The sequence below is a fragment of the Globicephala melas genome, chromosome 3 (genome assembly GCF_963455315.2).
Source record: "Globicephala melas chromosome 3, mGloMel1.2, whole genome shotgun sequence".
In the NCBI taxonomy this organism is placed as follows: domain Eukaryota; kingdom Metazoa; phylum Chordata; class Mammalia; order Artiodactyla; family Delphinidae; genus Globicephala; species Globicephala melas.
This window is the reverse complement of record NC_083316.1, coordinates 25,453,527-25,474,451: the sequence shown is the minus strand read 5'-3', so window position 1 is coordinate 25,474,451 and position 20,925 is coordinate 25,453,527. Positions and strand designations below refer to the sequence as shown.

The following is a 20,925-nucleotide window of genomic DNA, read 5'->3' as shown; positions in this document are numbered from 1 at the left end:
ATAGGGTTTCAATAATTTCTCCCCTCTCTCTCCACTATATAAAAATCTTTCATTACATCACATTAAACTCAGTCGCTTGAGAGCATTTTACTCTTATGAAGCTTTCAACTTCATATTTTAAGTAAAGTAACTGTCCTATTTAGCATTCTATTTGGTGAAAAAGTGGTCATTCACACGATTACTAGATATCTAGCACTATCTTTCCCTCTATTGGGTCATCTCTTAAACTTAATTGCATTGTTTTTTTAGAACACAAAGTACACACACGTTTAAATTCAAGGGGGGAAAGTTAAAACATAAACCATGGTGCTATTTGTAAAGCTATTTTGGAATGTGGCATCTGAGAATTAAAAGCACATTGAGGAAGAAAGGGAAGTATCGCGACACAAAATTTTAAAATATGGGACCTGTATTTGGCATGCCTGCACTTATTTCAAAGGCAGTTTACCTGCAGGTAAATACATGTTCCTTGCATGCAAAAATTATTGCAGAGCTGGTACCTTCTGGATCTGGAGGTTTGGGACCACCCCTTCTTGACGACAGTTACCAGTAAATGACCCCTTCATTCCGCTGTCTTAATTAGGACCTGCCCCAAACATCTCTCTTTTGATAAAAAGGGATATGAGTCAGAAAGAGTAAAACTGTGGCACTGATCTTTATCACAAGGCCTTCCTCATAGAATTTAATTCTTTATGAAACACTGACAAAACCCCAACTAGATACTTTTGTGCAAGTAATTTACTAGCGAATAATTGCTGGAAGATATAGTAGCTCTACTTGATTCAAATTAGAATCAGCAGTAATATACCAGTCTTGGTGAATTTTATCATTTTACATTGGTGATTACTTAGTCTGACCACATGGTTTTGATCAGTGTTAAATCGGAACCTGTTGCTAAGAAGAGATTAGAATATTTTAGTTGAATGTGAAATTGAGCAGTGCCAAACATTTTATAAAATGGATGATAGTAGATTAATAAAACTCTTTTTTTTAATCCTGCGAAGGCGGTTTAAGCTTTGCAGCTCAAAATATGATAAGCTCATTTTCATGACTGAAATCTGTACTATAAGCTAGAAGGCAATTGCTTTTTGATGTAACAACGCATACCTTAAAATACAAATTGACACCTTAGAAAATCTGTGTTTGTTCACAGTTATATGTAGTTCACTTTTAGGAAAAAAAGATACCCCTTTAATAATGTGTACAGTTAAATTGAGCTGGGTTTTTAAAAAAATTAGATATAAATTTAAAAGTTCTTGTTTTCTACTGAATAATCCACTATGTAATCAAGTAGGCGAATTCATTGCTGATGACACATTCTGGCCATGATCTTGGCAAAGCACAATTTTGGAGGACCTATTAATATAGTCAAAGGTTGTATTAGTATTCCAAATGTTATTATTAATCTCTATAAAGCTTAATTAAGGGATCAAAAGATAACTTTTGTTTGAACGACTTTATATTTTGGGCCATCTATTTGGCTTATCATTGTACTTCCCCTTTAGTTTTTATTCATCCAAACAAGTAAAAGACTAAGTCAGTCATTTTACAACATTATGTTATTCATTATCTAACCCAGTGGTCCTCAGACTTTTGGATTTCACGGAACATTAACAGTTATTTTTTTAAGGGGGGGAGGGTTGACATTGGGTTGCTTGCAGATTTTAATTTTGTCAAGGGAAAAAAACAATATAATTTATCCATACACTTTCATGAAAAAACTGCCATTGTAACTCCAAAGAAGTGGGAAGGTCACTGAGTCCTTAAATTGAATAAATTGAGAGTTATGAAAAACATAATAAATAGGTTGTCATCATGTTTCATATCTGATCACTGACGAATAAACTTTTTCTTTTTTGGGCAAAGATGCACACTTGACTTTGGATAGCCTGAGGAATTACTGATTTAGATAAAGTTCACTCAAAATTACCATCAAGCCATTACAAATAAAACAAAAAACTACATTTTTATCATGTGCCCCAAGTATTGGTCAAAATTTTGAAGGCAAATTTTAGTTCTTCTTTGCAATAGGAGCTTTACAAAAGGGTACGAACACATAAAATTCCTAAGGATGTCTAAATCCTTCTTTTCTCCATAAGTTTCCATGCCTGCTCCTTCATAGCATATTTGTAAATAACAATATTATAGATTTAAATTTCCTCTTTCAATTTTTAATGCCAGAATTGAGTGGAGATGATAAAAAGTCATAGTACTCCAAACTAGAAGTCAAGTTACAGAAGAGATAAAGAACAAAATGAATTTAGTTTATCCACTTCATCTCTCTGGTCATCAGGTATCTCAAATGTAAATGAGGGGCATTGGGTAAAGTCATCTCTAAGCTCCTTTCTGTGTCTCACATTCTCTGATTATATTTCTAATTGTCAAACTGTCCATGAAGGCTGGATTAACTATATGACTTTTTGAATGGTGGTAATAGAAAGAACAGAGTTTAATGAAAATGGCTTATCACTGTCAACCATATATAATATTATTGTATTGTTAAGAGGATGTCTTTCTTCCTTTCTCCTTCCTGCTCCCCCCCGCCCCTTCCCTTTTCTTGTAAAATTTTACTTGGTAAAGACATGATTCAGAACAAACACTGAACTGTGGTGGGAATGAAATAACAAAACTGTGGTCATAAAAGAAGAAAATAACTATTTTTACCCACCAAAAAAGGAAGGAAATAAATACAGTCTTATTCAACTCTACCTACAGTCCCCAGAGCTACGCATATAGTGAGTTTGTCAATGCACTAAGAAAGGACTGAGGCCCTCAGGGGGTGCAGTGAGGTTGCAAAGCCCCCTGTCAATGAAATAAATAGTTGTCATGTTTAGCTACCTTCCTGAAGTATCCCCTCCAACTTGAGGCCCTCTCTGAAGGCAAGAGAAGATAATTTATTCTCTTATAAAAAGTACCATTATTATGCTCATAAAAATGGCCCACACAATCCTTTTTACTACAATTATAAACTCTAATCCATGCTTCCAAGTGGTTTTTAAAAAATGAATAACCTACAGACATTTTCCTCAGCCTTAAAAATCTGCTTTGCTCTGCTCAGAATAATCAAATCATTCCCAGGCTCTCTGCTGCTTTGTATTTCTCAGAGAGTCACACTTTTACTTCTAAGATACCACAAGTGTTTGTTAACAGGACATTCATTAAGTGCTTGGCTCAAACAAATTTCCTAGAAATTCAAACCAAAAAAGGGCTTAAAAGGATACAAGTATAACATTTTCCTTTTGACTTACTGTATAATTATTAGCATACAGAATGCATGTAAAATACTTAGAACAGTGTGTGACATGTAGAAAAGCTCAGTAAAGGTTTATTATCACTTACTTTATAATTATCATTGGCATTATTTGGATGTATAAAAATTCTGAGCTTACTGGTATTTTTTTAATCTTGGCTGAAAAAAAATATATATTCACATATACATTTTAAAATATATTTGCCATATTTGTTATCAGTCATGTATGGGGTAGGGGTGTGCTGTCCTGCTAGTTCAGTCTTTTCTTCACACTGTACTACATATAGAATCCAAATGAATGACTTAAATTTGGTCTTTATCACTTTTGTATACTTTGGGTTGCAGGTGTCAGAAGGACACACAGTATATCTATTTAGCTCACAGAACAATAAAGATAATAGAAGGAAAGGAGTCGATATTCTTCAAAGCACTAAGAAAACCTTTCTTTGATTCTGCTGGGATTTCAGACCACTTTTTAAAAATGTACTCCTCTGCTTATTTTATGATCCATGCAGGATCATTTCCTTTAGATGGTGATTTTTTTTTTTTTTTTTTTTTTTTGCGGTACGCGGGCCCCTCACTGTCGTGGCCTCTCCCGTTGCGGAGCACAGGGTCTGGACGCGCAGGTTCAGCGGCCATGGCTCACGGGCCTAGCCGCTCCGCGGCATGTGGGATCTTCCCGGACCGGGGCACGAACCCGTGTCCCCTGCATCGGCAGGCGGACTCTCAACTACTTCGCCACCAGGGAAGCCCTAGATGGTGATTTTTTAAAGGATAACTTTCAAATTTGCATTCCATGGTAGAGAAGCATAGTATTTATAAACATGTTAATGATGTAATCATGTTTATAAAGTTGTATTTAATAGTAGCAATATCTGTAAAGTGGAAAATGCACCCTGTATAAAAATGGCAATTTTAATTCTATTTCTATATTCGTATGTTTTCCTCTTATGTAAAAATTCACCTCCTCATCTCCTTTCATTTTACTCAACTGGAACACCTCCTCAATTTAATTTTTTTTCTTGCTGTTTTCCATTCCTATCATTTATTAGGTCTCCTGAACATCTTTTGGGCAGATCTACCAAATTAGGGGATTATAGAAGGAGAAAAACACAGTGCTTTTTCAAGTGATGAAATATGAAGATAAATTATACCCTGTGGTGTGGCTAGCTTTATGTTCCTCATCTTCTACCTGAGTTGTTCTCTTCCACAGGATAGCACTGAATATGGTAGGAAAAGCTTGGGACCCATGTTGCCCATTTATACTGCACATCAAATTTAATAGTAACATTCTGGCTTTAATTAAACTCTTTCTCTTATAAATTTCAGCACGGTGATCTGATTAATAGAGGAAATGAGCACCCAACAGTTTTAGTGTAACGATATTAAACAGATGAAACAGGGTAAAATAATCTAATAATCTGTGAGGATGGGGGACACAGAACCCTCTGCATATGCGTCCACTGCATGTGTGCTCACAGCATTCATTCTTCAGTTAGTTTTCTTTGTTGGAAGAGTTAAAAATTTCCTGGATAGTTCAGTCTTGAACAGCTAGAATATAGACTGTATCTGGTCCCCTCTGACCCAATCATTTTGGCTTAAAGAGCTTTACTCCATTTACATCTGTAGTAAATGAAAGTGCACCACCTTTTTGAAGAATTATTTACACTTTTCCCCCTCTTACCTTCTCTCTCTACTTTGTGAGTGATGGGGTTATAAAGGCTATCTACTTTTGGCTGTATACCTTAATTAGGGAGAACTTGAGGTTTCTCATCTGATTGCTTTGAAAAGGGGGGCATTCCTTAGGAATAGGAACTTTTAAAAATGTAGGCCGGTTTAATCTTCATAAGAGGAAAGCTCAAACAAAAATATTGTTTAGATCTAGGAAACTCTCTCAAACTCTCAACTGTGTTCAAAATAAAACAAAAAGTCCTAATGGAGAGAAAAAAAGAAAAGAATGAAGAGAAAACAAAAAACAACCCAAACCCTACATTTCTTTATTTCTTCTCTAAACAGTGTCACAACTGGGTGCTCTGTGTGTAGGTGAATTTTAATTTTCTTCTTTCAGCAATTTCACTGTTAGCATGATGTTCTTGAGTCTTTGTATTTAGAATCATTATTCAGAAAAAAATTTAAACCAGAGAAGGTTTGATTATCTACGTTTTCACCTTTTTGTGAAGCAAATAAGGTAAGCTCAGTAGACGCTAGCTAGGCTGAAACACTATTAAAAAATGCAATTCAGACTGAGTTACTGCTCGTTATTTTTATAAGCGAGACCCTAATTCTCATCGACCCCAAAGAATGGGCTGCTGTGACTAAGCTAGCAGCAGAAGCAACTGGCTTCTGCCGGATGTTATCTCATTTGGAACACATTTCAAACTTTAGAACAGATTTTTAAATTGGAAGTTGAAACCTGCAGACTGTCAGCAGAAAAGGCTGATTCACCACTGTAGAACTTATCTTACTATGAGTTCCAGGCAGAGTTTTTTTAAGGACTAGGTTACCTAAAATGTGTTGTGATACATCAAAGAGAGAAATAAAAAACACTTCCTGGAATAAGAGTGACACATGCATCTATGCATCTTTTGGACTTTTAATATATGCTTATTTGAATGTGGACTTCTTTAAAATAGAAGCCTCTAGTTCAGTATAACTTGTGGATGTTCATGGATCTCTGAAGGGTTAATTAATTTTTTTCTGCAAATATTGCTTCATATATTTGCATGAACCCCCCTGGTGGAGGTTCTTCATGTGGAGCTTTTGGAGCCATTATTATTATAGGGTAAATTTGAGTGAAAGAAGTACAGTCTTGGCAAGGTTAAAAATAAGGAATATCTTATATTGATAGTGAAGGGGAAGCTGTTATGTGCGTATTATTTTAAATAACAAAATCCATGATGCAACTGAACTGCAGGGAGAACAAAATCCATGATGCAGCTGAACTGCAGGGAGAAACGCATGGTGTGACCCACTAGAGGTCCCTTCCAACTAAAAAAGTTTACTTAGTTCAAAAGATTCAGCCTCTGTAAACTGGCATTCACGACTGAAAAGCGAGTAAGGGCCAGAAGGGGCGACTGCACATTTTACTTCCTTAGGGAGAAACATGGTTTCATTCAGATTATCTGTCATATTTTATCTCTTTTTTTTTATCCTTATGTGGCACAGTCACTCAATTAGCTCTAGTTAGATATTCAGAACCTGTTGTTCCAAGTTACTGATACATTTGTAAAAAGGAAGTGTCATTTGATGTCCTGGTACTGTAGTTGTGCTTTCTAGAGATATTAGCCGTTTCAAGTATCTTAGAGCAATATTTTGCAAGATAGATTTTTGCTTAAAAAGGAAGAGTGCCTCAGATTAAGTTTTTACTTGCAAAGCTGATGGAAGTGGTGGGTGGAGGAGGTATTATACACATTTTCTGATAGCGGGCAACTTGGTAGAAAATGATTATGTTTCTATATATTATCTTTGCAGAGTTAGCATTAAGAAATGTAATTGCAATAAATTGATGTAAAAGCCAGATAGTAAAGGGACTAAAAGTCCCTATAGAGACACCAGTCTGTCACTTATAATGGTAGCAAAAGATAATTGTAGACAAGTACAGAAGAACTAACCATTGCTATTATCCTTCAGAAATGTATTGCTATTTCTTATGTTTTTCTGAAGACATGGGTTACTTCCTCTGCTTCTAAAGTACGCCATGAACCATCAAAACAGGTAGAAAAAGATCCGTCTTTTATCTCCCCCAATACCTTTTTAATTTGAGCACAGCAAAGAGCAAAAGGGGGTGAGATACAATCCCGTGTGATTGCATTTTCTAGTAAATTGTTAGATTTCTTTTAAGTTTCTGAGCTCTGCATTGAAAATTTGGTCTCTGGCATAAACTTTGCCCTCCTCCTGCTTGATCATATCCCCTTTCTTCACACAACTTGTTTTCTGGCTCTCTAAAAAAACAGCCAGCACAGAGCCATGCAAGTGCTGATACACAAAGGATGATGCTCAAGCCAAACTGGAAGAGATTTTTTTCTCCTAAAGTAAAATACCAAAGGTTTTCCTTTTCAGGGACAGGCATCAGCAAGAAAAGAAAGGTAATAAGCAATCCTTGGTCACCGTTTGTATAAGCTTATTTGTTCTTCATTCTTAGAAGAGTTGTGCATTAGCAAGGTATATCCCTGTGTTCCTTTTCCCACACAGGGAGGATTTTGCACCCCCTGGATTATAACCACTTCGAAAGCCCATATTTTGCATGTGCACCCCTCCAAAGCAGTCAGACATGTACACATTAGCCACTCCAGCAACATTTTTTGCAGGAAAAAACCTCTTCTCTCCTACATTATGTGCTTCAGTAAGTGAAAATGAATATTGGCTGAGACACACGGAATGATACACCTCCATAGTGTGAATATCATAATTAAAATGTCTTTACAAAAAAAAAAAAATGAGAGCGAGAGAGAAATGTGTGGCTATTCCAGATGATTAAACTTCTTGGTACTTGGATGTTCTCTGTAGTTCACTCAGGTGAACAGCCCCTTGCACTAACAAGGACCTGCATATAACTTCCCATAAAATACAGATTTTATTGCAGCAGTGACAACACTTCTCAGTACGACGCTGACCTTTCCAGCATCTCCCATCTCGAGATCCCCGATAACTCTGGGCATAAGAATAACTACAGAAGTAATCCCAGCTCTGCAATACACACCATAGCAACGTTCCCTCTTATTAAATTCCGTAATTAACGCATTGGGGGCTCCACTTCTCCTGCATCGGACACCTAAAACCAGGCGCACTTGGTTTGTTCTCCAGCCAGTCCGGGGGAGGCGTTATCCCCCAGATTTGTGCCTGGCCAGCCTTGGAAAGCACGAGCGAGCTCCGTCTTCCGTATGACTTTTCCCTGGACGGTGTGCTCCATTTTCAGAGTCCAACGTTTGACTTTCCTTGCAACCTAAGCATTTCTGCCCTATGTGAGCCGGCAGGCGTTGCCCCCAACGTGCAAGCTAATAGTTTTTTTTAAAGCTTCTTCTCCGAGACAAATCATCTCGTTAGCCTAAGTTTTCCTTATTGGGAGCATTCGGGAGTTCTCAAGCTACCTAATTTTCTGCTTTAGCCCACAAACCAAGAAATGTAACTCGGCCAAAGCAGTCCCTGCACAGACCCTTGTAATGTGGGCAGGTGGGAATAAATCAAGCCCCAAACGGCTCCGCGGGTCCTGCACGCACCAGCGCCCTTGGTAATTGACCAGCCAACTTTGCAAATGCCGGAGCTCCCTTGGCAGCCTCTGCCGGCGGAGAGAAAGACAGTGGGTGCTTCCCGGCGGCCCCGTCACATATGCCCCCACCAAGCCCCGCCGCGGTCTTACCAGAAGGCGGAGGAGTGGCGCCGAAGCTCCCTGGGAACCGGCGTCCGTTCTGGGCAGCGGCAGCAGCGCCGCCCGTGCAGCCGGACCCGAGCGCCTGCCCCGACCCGGGCTCGCAGGCTGAACATCCCTCCCAACTCCAGCGTGCGGCACCCAACGGACGGAGATGGCTCTCTTTCTGATTGGCTTCCATCAACGCTACAGAATTAAAAAAAGAAAAGGCATGCACCATCGCTAACTGAGACCGAACCCACCTCTGCTCGCCTTCCTGCGCCCGGGGAGACACTGCGACCCGCCCAGGCTGCTCCTGCCTCCGCCGGCGCTGCGGTCGCCCGCTCAGCGGTTCTTGCTGTCGTGGCTGAAACTGCAGCTCTCGGGACGGGAAGGTTACGGGCTCCGGAGAGCTGGCTCTTGTGGGCACACACTGATTTGCAAGTGAATGAAGTGGGAGGGAGCAAAGAGAGGAGGACTTTGTTAGAGAGGCCCAGTGCCTGCCCCCGCCCGCCCCCTCCCCTTGACAGAATGACTCCCTGTGTTTGAAGTCCTGAGCAATTCGCTCCTTGTAACACTCCCTCTGCCCCAGGCTTTCCTTTCTTTTCCTTTCTTATTTTTTGGAGGGTTAAGACATACTCAGAACTTGCATGACTTCGTCTGTTCCCTCCTTTATACTATCAAAATGCACCTTGTGCTATTATCAGCAACGGTTGGATATTCTTTTTTTTTTTTTTTTTTAACTGACCGAACAATTACAATTCCCAGGGACACCAGTACCTCGTCGCTCTATCAGTTGGTCAGCTTCGTGTTATAGCACGCATAACATGCACACACATAAAACAAACCCGGTCTCCGGAGATAACAATACTGACGGCTTTTCTTTACAACATAAACAGGCGTTTTCCAGACGCGAGTAGGCATAGAATCAGACGCGTCTTTCCTTCTCTCCTTCCAGGGAGACAGGTTTTTCGCATAGTCCTATGATCTCTGTTACTCTTTCGGAGTGAGTAACCCCAGGATGTTGGAAAATGAAGCCATGCTTCCCTGGGCTTGCAGAAACATTCAAATCCCAAACCCTTCAGGCTCACCACTGACTTATGGCTGATTCCATCTTTCTGAATGAGTTAATACAAGAACGCAAAAGACTTGCAGAAGGTGTATAATGATATTCAGGTCTGCTTAACAGTTTAAGATGAAAGTTCCTGAAGTAGGATAATCTACAAATTAAACTGTTTGGTACACATAGCAGTTTGCATAGCTATATTTACAGTGACCAAAAAATAATTTCTAATATTAGGGAACTAAGCTGCAAAATCTTAAGCATGTCCAAGTATTAAGTGAGAGTAATGGTTTTTTATATAGAAGATACAGACATGATGGAGCCAGGCACTGTTAGATTAGGAAAATTAAATCTAATTACCACAGTGATTGCACCCCGGGTCAGTAGCATCCCAAACCAGCTGTTAGTGTATGCTGTAAGTTGTGGGGAGATTTCATTGCATGGTGCACTAAAAAAAATCCAGGCTGCTTTGGCTTCTGAGTGGTTAAACAGGTTGGAGGTTGGTCTCCTTCCCAACTGAGCTCTTACTAGAAAATCTTTTGTTTCTCCAATAGAAGTTCAGGCATTTAAATAAAGCCAAAATCAAAGTATTTCCTCTAGGCAGTCACTGCTTCAAAGATGTGTGCATGGAATGGTTTTAGCACAGATGTTCCACACATGGAAGATGGAAAGACTGAATTTCTTTCTTGAAAAGATCTTCCTTTAATGAAGAATTGCCACCAACTTACAAAAAGAGGCTGAACATTTTGTCTTCATACAGCTATTCAGACCCTTGTGGAGGAAGGATAGGCGAGAAGAAAGCTGCTTCCATTCCTCAGATTATGAATTCTTATACATTTAATTGGAAATACTAGCTCCTTATGTTTGTATAGTCATTTACTGGTTACAGAGTACTTTCACAGACTATTTTATTGAAATCTTCTTTCAACAAGTGGTCCGATTTTTCCCCATTAGGACAAAAGAAGCAGATTGGTGATGAGATTGCATAGGTTAACATGTCCAAGGCAATAAAAACTGGTAAGCAGAAGAGTCAGAAATATTACTGGTAAAACTGTGGCTATATGTGTGTGTATATGTGTGTATATGTGTGTGTATATATATATATATATGCCTATAAAAATAAGCCACATTTTAAGACTGCCTTTTGCAGAAAGATATGCAGAATAACTGATTTTTGTAGTAAAAGTGGGATAATAGTGAAGTTGATGTTCCCCCTGTTGAACAAGTTTGTATCTCACAAAGGAAATCTCTAATTGTTTGCAATATACTATTCTTCCAACCCCTCTAAGCTACATATCAAAGGTGGTTAAAACAACTACTTTTTATTAAGAATGGATAAACAATCAATTTGCTTTGGAACAATTCAAGTGGCAACATTAAATTACATAAAGGATAGCACTTTTTAATACTAAAAAAGATTTTTGGGTGATTTTTGAGGATTTCTAGCAATATTTACTACAATCATTATTACTTTTCAATTACAGAAGTGATATAAATATCCAGAATTATTTCATTCTCATTTCAGAGATTAAAAAAACAAGAGTTACTAAGGTTAAATGATTATCCAGTATCATATGAGTACTGTTTCCAGTTCATCCTCTGGCACACCAAAACATGCTGCCAAGTAACAGAAGTTGATTAGAGGTAAACAGAGGAGAGGGTCTTTGCCATCATCATGTAGGGTCTTCTCACGAAACTCAAGAGTGGAAATTCTGCAGGGCTTCTGGAAAGACTTGGAAGCAGACACTGAGAAGCCACCAATACTCCACCTGTGGTACTACTTTCCTGTCCTCACTGTGCTTCTGCTTCTGTTTTGTCTCCCTTCACCCTTGCTTCCTCTGTCATTCAATCAGACCTTCAGAGCAGTACCACTGATAGTTCCAGAGCTTACTTGTTGGAGAGAGTAGTTTCTCCTTCTGCTCCATTTCTAATTTCTTGCAAAGCAGCTCTGATTGGTTGGGTGTTCTCCTGGACCAGTCGACTACCCGCCCCCTAGCCCCCCCGTGCCCCAGGACCCCAAAGAGGGGCAGCAGCTAGGGAATGCCCTTGTGAACTGGGAATACATTCCAAAAAGTGTCCCATTCCATACATTCTCTTGTTTTGTTTAGTAATTTGGTGCAGCTGAAGTATCTCATCAGTTTTTAGACTACTTCATTATTTTATATGCTTCAGTCAAAATTACTTGTACTTCTTGCCTTTTACAACTTGCAAAGTTTCAGTTTTTAAAAAATACTCCTCCATAGACCATTACTAGGGATATTAATTTTGATGAGGGATTTTTCAACTTCTAAATCTCTCTTCAGATGATTAAGAGGCCATATTATCCTTATAATGGGGATACATATAAATAAATAATTACAAATTCTCTGACTTTTCAATAATATGCATCTCTATGCAATGATTATCTGATAAAAACATTTTCATGATCATCAACAATTATTCCTGATTAGAAGAAAAGAGTTCACTTTTAAAACCATGTGCCTAATTAAGAATCTTGGCATGGATAGTTTTGCTTCATCCAAATCTTCCGTCTAAAATTTACTTTAAATGTGTTGCTACCAGAAAAATTACACACGTTACAATGCTTATTACTTAATCATCACGATGTGCACATGTGAACAGATTTCACTGAGGAATGAGTGTTTATTTCCCACCTCTGCCCTATGTGTGTATGCACGTGTGTGCACATGCATACACACATGTATGCACACACACACCAGTGTTTAAGGGGGAAAAAGATTTAACCACTCTGGGTATTATTGAACTGAAACAAAGGAGACAGGAAACCTCGATGGAATTCCTCTTTTGTGAGAGCCATAGAGGAATAGACATCTCAATACAAGCTAAAATAAATTCACACAAACTTTGTGTGCTTATCCAGGTTTTCTAATCCTGGGAGAGTTTCCAATACTGTATTTAAAATGGGTTGGATCCCAGGATGCATTAAGACATTTCCCTCTTGATCATTATATTTGACTCATCACTATAGGTAGATTACAATAGCCAGGAGATTTCCAAATGAGATAAATGCGCAGCAGCAAAATGTTATTGACATACACAGGACATTTTAGTACTCTGGGCATTTCCAGGTTGGTAGAGTGGACTTCAATTTTTGCCAAATTCTTTCATATTTTATTCACTGCTTAGTGGTAGAATCTAAACTTGTCTGATCAGATATCTACAATTCAAGTTTGGTAGACTGTACTGTGTTAGTGAAGGAGCATGCCCTGGTTTAGAAGAAACAGCCCATTAGGAGGATATGCAAGGTGTCAGCATACTCTCTTAAATAACTGGTATAGATGAGAATAAACAGAAAATCCTACACTTGGATCCAGAGGGAAAAATAATTCCTTTCTCCCACTAATCCCTCTCCCAATTATAGAAGCACTTGATGGGAATAATGGCAGGCTGGTGTGGGAAAGACAGTATAATAACACATGTTCAGAAATATTTTGGGAATATATACATAGAGTATTAAAATTTCACAGATTTTGTCAAAAGAAGACAAAGACAAGAAGATTATCCTTTGTGTAGGCATAAGTGTCCTCTTTAGAATAGACCAGACCTCACCTTAGAACCTACTGTTCCTCTTTAGGTACCACACTTAAATACCTTTTTCTTTTTTGCCCCTTCTCTGTATTTTCACTGTACTTTCTAAAATACGTGTAGTACTTTAGCTAGACCTCATTGTTTACGTATTCTTGTTCGTCTGCCAGACTGTATATCCACTGGATTACTGAAGGTAGAGCGTTTGCCTGTTTTGGTTATCATTTTAGCTCCTGGTGCTTGAAAAAAATGCTTGGTGCTTGCATGTATAAGTAAGTAGAGATCTAGATAAACTAGAATTGATATAGTAGACAGAATGTGGAGATGATTCATAGACTTAAGATCATGTTTATGAGCTAAAGGTGACAAGGCTGGAAGAGAGAAGGTTCAAGTTGGCCATGGGCACTTTCAAATACTTGATGAACTGTCATATGGAAGAAAATTAGACTGGCTTTTAATGTGACAGAAGCTTCAGTTAGTATCTATTGGAGAAGCCACTGGAAGGTACTGCATTTTGTTAATTCTAAGATACCTGTATTTTCCCATTTTAACATCTCTGAAATTATGATGCCTCTTAAAATTGATGTGATAATAAAGGATCATGTCATGGTATAATTGACAGTGTCTCTTCTTTCTTAATGACATAAAATAATTGTGTGACTTACTACCATTGGCATCTTTGATCTGATGACATGCAGATGGTAGATTTCAGCTCAACATATGGAAGAATTTTCAAACTCTTAGTTCTTTTCAAGATGAAAGGTACTGGCAGCTTCAGCATAGCAATGGGTCCCATTCCTGAAGGCATTCAATCACAGACTGGACAAACACTTGTTATAAATGAACTTACCAACTTTCTGATTGAATGATCTTTCACATCTTTGTCAAACTTGAGATTCTTGAATTCTCAGCCTCTTACTTTTGTAGATGAGAAAACAAGGATAATACAGGTTAAGTGCTTTGTCCAAAGTCACACATCTCATTTGAGACCAAGACTGGTCTGTCCATGCTTCCCATTTTGTACACCCGAAACTAACACAACATTGCTAATCAACTATACTCCAATATGAAGCTACTTTCATTTACTGTTTATCCTTGTTTTCTCTTCAAGCTTGCAGTATAGAAAATGGGTACATACAATATTTTGATAAGAGCAATAACTAACATTTTCCGCCTATATACGATATGTCATTTACTTGTTCTTTACATGTGTTATCACATTTAATCCATGTGATGGCTCATGGGCTAGGTATTATCATTCTTGTTTGCAGATGGGGAAGCTAAAGAATGGGAGGTAAAGTAATTTGTTCAAAGTCACACAGTTAGTATGAGTCAGAGCTAAGATTCAAACACAAACTTTGAAGTGAGTCCTGTACTCTAAATCACTATATAGGGGCACAGAATTTACTGCAGAATCTATATGGAGTGGTGTGAAAATCAAAATCTGCCATAGTATGAAATTTCTGATTTTAAGATAAACATGCTTTTGGGTGTTCCATTACTTTTTTAAATTATTTGCCTCAAGATATCTGGATAATGGTTTCAGCTCTCCACTGCATTTATGTTCAAACAAAACCTTAAGTGCTTTTGTTAAATTTTAGGGCCAGCAGAAAGCTTATCGATAAACTGATAAAGTAAATTTACTTTTCAAATCAAGAAAATTCAGTTTTATTCTCTGCTGTGTATGTACCTAACCCATCCTACTCCTACTCTTTTCCTACCTAGAGGTACCCCCAAGTTGAGAAAAATCAGTATTTAACTTATTTCCTGACCTTTGTTTTTTATTCATTGTGGGCCCTTGGCCATCCGTAAAGATGCATTGATTCTTACTGTTTTTTTTTCCTGAGGAGAGCTATCTTTGTGCACTTCTGAACCCTCAGCGGGCAGTCTTTATTCCTAAGAAAGGAATCCTTCACAGCGGATGCAGGCAGAATTCTTGTTCACAGCTGAGGTCCTCTCTTTGCTCCTTGGAAACTATACTTATTATCTCTCTTAGAAGGAAAAAGAAAACTGGAAAAAAAAGCTGCTGGGTGTCAATTGATAAGAAAAATTTTAAAAGAACCTTAGTTAAGTCCGATTTGGGGGGTACTTTTCCAGACATCATAATGTTAAAAATATCAAAAAATATTTTCATATGCAGGTAGTTTACTGAAAAATTGTGTAGTCTTGACCAATCCCTTGTCTCTTGGCCTTGGTTTATTTATCTGTAAAATGAAGGTGTTGAAGTAGTTTTTTACTCCAGTCATTATTCTGTCTTTTCTTTACATGTTGCTATTCTGCGTATGGCCACTAGGGGGACAAAGGAAAGACCTTTCTATTGAAACTTGCTTCCCATCACTAATTTGGAATAATGTGAAGAACAACCACAGGGAAAGCCGGTTTTTCTTAATGAGACAGTGAATATTTTAAAATGCCTTTTTATTAATTGGTATTAAACTGTGATACGAACTAGTACTTCTTTGTAATATTTGAGAATTTGAGGAAAATGATTATTACTATTTCTATGACCACTAAAGTCTTTATCATTATAATCACGTATCTCCGTGAACATTACCGTGTTCAAAAAGGCCGTGAGCCTTTTTGAGAAGTATCACAAGCCAAGATATTTTAAGAATGCAGATAAAGGCATTTAAAGGATATTTTGAAACTTTTTAGTCGTTATCAAAGTTGATAATAATTAGTTAATATTTTCAGAAACTAAAGCAACACAAATAAGGAGTTTCTAATTGCAAATTTGAAAGGGAGCTGAATGTTTTGTAACTGAAAAAGGTCCATGTATACACAATAATCTTTTTTTTTTTTTTTTTTTTTTTTTTTGCCTCTCACCACTGTGGCCTCTCCCATTGCGGAGCACAGGCTCCGGACGCGCAGGCTCAGCGGCCATGGCTCACGGGCCCAGCCGCTCCGCGGCATGTGGGATCTTCCTGGACCGGGGCATGAACCCGTGTCCCCTGCATCGGCAGGCGGACTCTCAACCACTGCGCCACCAGGGAAGCCCCCACAATAATCTTTAAAAGCAATTTTAGTAGCTAAGATTTATTGAACACTTACTATATGCCAGGCAATGTGTTAAAAGCTTTTGTTCGTATTCTTTTGATTCTCTCAACAACTCTGTGAAGTAGTTACTTTGTCAGGTCCATGAGTAAATGAACATTTAGGGAGATTCATTAACATGCCTGCCACACTGCTGGCCTGTAGCAGAGTGGAGCTTTGAATCCAGGCACTCAAACATCGGAGTGGCAGATACTTATCCACAGCTATATTGGTAACAGCCTGTGCTGTATTGCTCTTCCGGATTATAAAGTGCTTCACATTCATTGCTGCTCTGTGTGTTTACTACAGTTCTCTTCAGTAGACGGTGCGGATATTATTAGCCTTTGTGTTTTCAGGCAGGGCAGGAAGACTCAGAAAAGTTCAGAGTCCTGAACAGGAATCTACAGTTTGACTTTGAGAGAATGCATTAGAAACAAGAGTATTTTATCTTCAGCTATTAGAACCAGAATATGGGGATGGGATGAAATTGTCTACTTTCTGAGCTTTTGGTTTTGAAAAGTGTATGCTTATAATCTAGTTGTCTCTAACTCAAAAACGAGACCCTAAAATTCTCAGAAGCTTGAAATTTCCCATTTTTGAACATCAGTAGTCACTCCATTTATCAAGTGCCTATTAGGTGCCAGGAATTACAGTCAGTGCTTTATGAGTTGCCTTTTTTGATTCCTTATGACAACCTTCTAAGGTCAGTATTCACCTCATTTTACAGATGGGGAACAGAAACCTAGACAGATTAAATAACTTATTCTAGGTAACACAGCCAACAAACGGTTGGATCTGAACCCAGATCCTGCGTGTGACTTGAACTCAATATACTTAATGAGGTTCAATGTATCACATTTGTGTGAAATAGTTGTGGTGACACTTTCTATTCTTGGGTATAAATGTGCCCCAAGTTGCAGTTGGTGAGGCAGCAAGACTGTGGCTTTATGTGGATGTGAATAAGTACATGCAATAGAAGAGGAGGGTAAGGTTTCTGCTGGTCTTCTTTATTTTGCAAAATCTGATCATTTTTTTGGTGAAGCATAAGGCAGAGCCATCGTGTCTTAAGACATATTGGAGCCCCTGTCCTGGAGTGACTAGCTCTGAGCAGTGAATCAGAGGAGTTGGAACGCAAGCTCTTTCTACTGATATGATAATATCCAGTTTGTCTCTTAATGTTTCTACTACCCCCAGTACTGGCTGGTGGAATCTTCCTGTCTTTTGCCTGATCCTCACAGCTCAGTCCTTTATTTTTCAAGATTCATTTCACATTTTGCTCATTTGAATATGATGCTTGTTTGAAGTGGAAGGAGAAGGAAGCACAAAGCCTGCCTATCCTTAGTCCCCTCAGCCCCTTGGAGATGCTGCTAGAAAAGGGGGCAGATCTTATAAAATTATATAGCTGTTCAAGATTAAATTGATTATCTTTCCTCAGAGGGTTTCATTTTAAATAAGTGATGACACACATACAATTAGACCAAGAAATAGTACAATGTTATATGCTCTTGTATTTTTTTTTTCTTGTTGACATTTTTCATCTGTGACAGTTCATCCATGAGGGTTTTGGATAAGTGCATACAAGTTATATTGTGTGCTTAAAGATAGTAATTTCATTTGTTATTTTTATTTGTGCATTTATTTGCAAATGTTTGCAAGCCTTCATCTAAGTTTTCATTGAGACTTTCTTGAAACAACATTTTTGCACTGAAAACTGGTAGATTCTTGAAGGGTGACTTGTTTCATGCATATGTGTAGTCAGACTTCAACCCCATCATATGTCACTTCTCTGCTCCTGCACTAAGGACTTCCCATAAAATGAGGCAATATACAAGGGGAACTTGAATTACCTGCATAAGTATCGCAAGATAGCATTTAACATTCTAGTTTGACTCCTTCATTTCATACTACCTCTTCTTCCCTTTTTCCACCCTCTGCTTGGAGCATCTAGGCTCTCCAAAAAGAAAATGATTATGTGATTATGATGCCAGAGAAAAGTAGTTATGGTGTGTCTTACTAAATCATTTTGGGGCACATATCTTATTCTGTTAACATTCAAATGGCCCGTGATTACAAACATACAGAGTTCTTGAAGATTGATGAAACATTAAAAATACAGCATCCTTTTGCATTTCTAAATGAAATCATTAGACCAGGCTATTAAAAATGGCAAGAGAGTACATAGCTTAGTGGATGAAACATTTAAATTCAGATTTTTCTGGTGCAAGTTTTTATGGTGGAAACCATGCGAGAAATATTACTTAGTTCACACCTCCTTTGAATCCTTCTGCATGTTGCTGCCTCTGCAGCATTTTACTAAAAAGTTACAGTGACTTCAGTGAGATTATGTGGTAAACTGAACTCCTCACAGGTTGATCCTTCCCTGACTTTGTATTGAAAACCACTGTTGTTGAGTGGAGCACAGGTTGCTAGTTGCTCTGTTGGATCTGGCATTTGACCCAAATGCCTCATGTTTATTCCTTACTGACTAGTGGCTCCATTTGATCGCCCTTCTGATGCATGCCTCTGAATATACACTGGGATGGGAAAATATTTGGGGGTGCAAGATCTAAACAGAGCTTAGTGATCTGGATCTTCCCATAGAGCAAATTTCCTGGTTTGTGGTTCACCCTCTCAGAGTTGAGAGTGATGCAGAGATGTTGATGGGTTTTAGAGGCTGGCCTCTTGGGACATGGCAGTTTGCCATGATGCCATCAGTTTAGACTAATGATTGCACAGAATTCTCATGAAGCAGATGGCTACTAACCACAATATTAATATTATTTTGCTTTGTACATTTAGGGAAAAGCTCATTTCACAGTTGCAAAGGAAAACCTCGTTTGGATTTTATAAAGAATGATCTGCAACAGAAATAACATGCTGTCAGGACCTGTTTTATATGCTTTCATTATCAGTGACAAATTGTGATATTAATTCTATAGCAAATTTGTGCTTGGGATTTTAGCATTTCTCTCAGCCATTTCCTTTCTCTGCATAGCTAGCTGTAGAATAAAATGCTCTGCATTTTACCTTGGAGGGATCAACAGCTGGATTTAAATGTTACCTCTGTAATTTGCTTAGAGATACCATTGTTTATAAATGTGAAGAGTGGATGTTCTTTGACAGGATTCGGAATGAATAGAGGTTTGAGGTAATTGCTTAGATAATCCAGGTAGCAGAGACACTTCTGCCTGGATTCCCAATAACATAGCTGAAACAAAAGAAATTTACTTCTGTTTGAATTAGTCAGGTAATCACTTATGCACTCTGCTTTGTGTTGCTGATGACATTCTGGTTTGAGTGTTTTGGGAGAGATGGTAGTGACAATTAAGCTCATGTGATGGAATGGCTGTCCTGTGATCTGTGTAATTTAGCCATGGGGTGCCAATCATTATTTTATTTTGATTAGTGTTCTGGACCTTCTATAATGCTATTTTCAGGATAACTTACTAACAAAAGTAACTCAGGAATGCCTAATATTAGGACATGAGGGAATTTAGCATGGCTTTGCCTCAAGCACAAGAATTTTAAAATTTGGAACACGAGAGTGAAATGGAGTACTTGGCAGTGGTATGCAAGTTTTCTGTTCATCTCTCAAACCATCTTGAAGCCTAGCATAGGCAAACATGATTCATTGTGTGCAGTTGTTTTGAATAGAGCAGATGTTTGGACATGGTTTTTGACCTGCTTGGTGCTTTGACTTTCTTATTTTTGTGAAGTCTTTAAAACATAATATAAAAAAGAAAGGGAAAAGAACTAACTGCTTTTTGGATCTAGTAAACTAATAAGAGAGGACATAAAATCATAAAACGATAGGCAATGGCTAATGAATAAAAGAAGAAAATCACATCTTTTCATGGAAAGGGTTGGAAAGAAGACTAGTAAGGGATGGTACTCATATTCCACGTACAAGGTCTGTTTTGAACTCTTGGTAGTTTAGTTCCAAATCCAAAACAAGAAAAGAAAAGGCTTACTCAGTATCCAAGTGACTGTTTCTTAACAAACTATCCTTAATTATATTCGACATGTAGTTTTTGACCACTTAGCAGTTTTGCAGCAATAAATTAGGATAGGAGGTGACATGATTAGATGGAAGTTTAATGACAGTAGACCTGACAGCTAACCTTGAGCGGCAAGAGAACAACCACCACCACAGAGCAGACATTGACGGCAATACAACGGAAATACAGTGATGAATCCTCACAAAGATGACTCTACAGTTCAAGAAAAGTTAAATTGTAGCCACTTTCCCTTAGAAAGTTAGTAATGATTTCTTTAAGAAGATGATGAATGACAGTGCAGTAAGGCAAATGAGTAGGTGTGCATCCATAATTTGGAAAAATCATTTATGTGGAATAGTGGATTCCCAGTGATGCAGTTCATTAGGTGTCTTTGCATTTGAGTTGGGTCATGTCAAATCAAACAGATCCCTGGGTAGTATGATTCAAGAAATACTGGTGTGGGTCAAATATCTGGTATTACTCACTTGGAGATTCATTCCTTTAGGCCTGGAAGGCATTTTATTTTCACAAACCTCCTGTTAAACTTAAAATACCTATAGGTCATAAACTGTACTCTGGTAATCTATGGATGTTACATTATTAGATACTGTGAGAATTTTATGTAGGATAAGCACTTATTCATTTCTTGAGCTCAAACTATCTCCATACTCTGGATACTGAGGAAAAGACT

At 38.1% G+C, this 20,925-nt stretch overlaps 1 protein-coding gene across 2 annotated transcripts in view; it reads right to left on the bottom strand.

Moving 5' to 3' along the window:
- The window catches only part of CDH6 (cadherin 6), a 127,742-nt gene extending 118,736 nt beyond the window's left edge, over positions 1-9,006 (bottom strand). Inside the window, exon 1 of one of the 2 annotated variants that reach the window (XM_060295688.1) lies at positions 8,858-9,006. The gene's annotated coding sequence lies outside the window, so the exon portion shown is untranslated. Of the gene's footprint in view, positions 1-8,606; positions 8,782-8,857 lie in introns of those variants that run through there. The other variant, XM_030843637.3, reaches the window with a different exon arrangement.
- Positions 9,007-20,925: the final 11,919 nt, after the last annotated feature.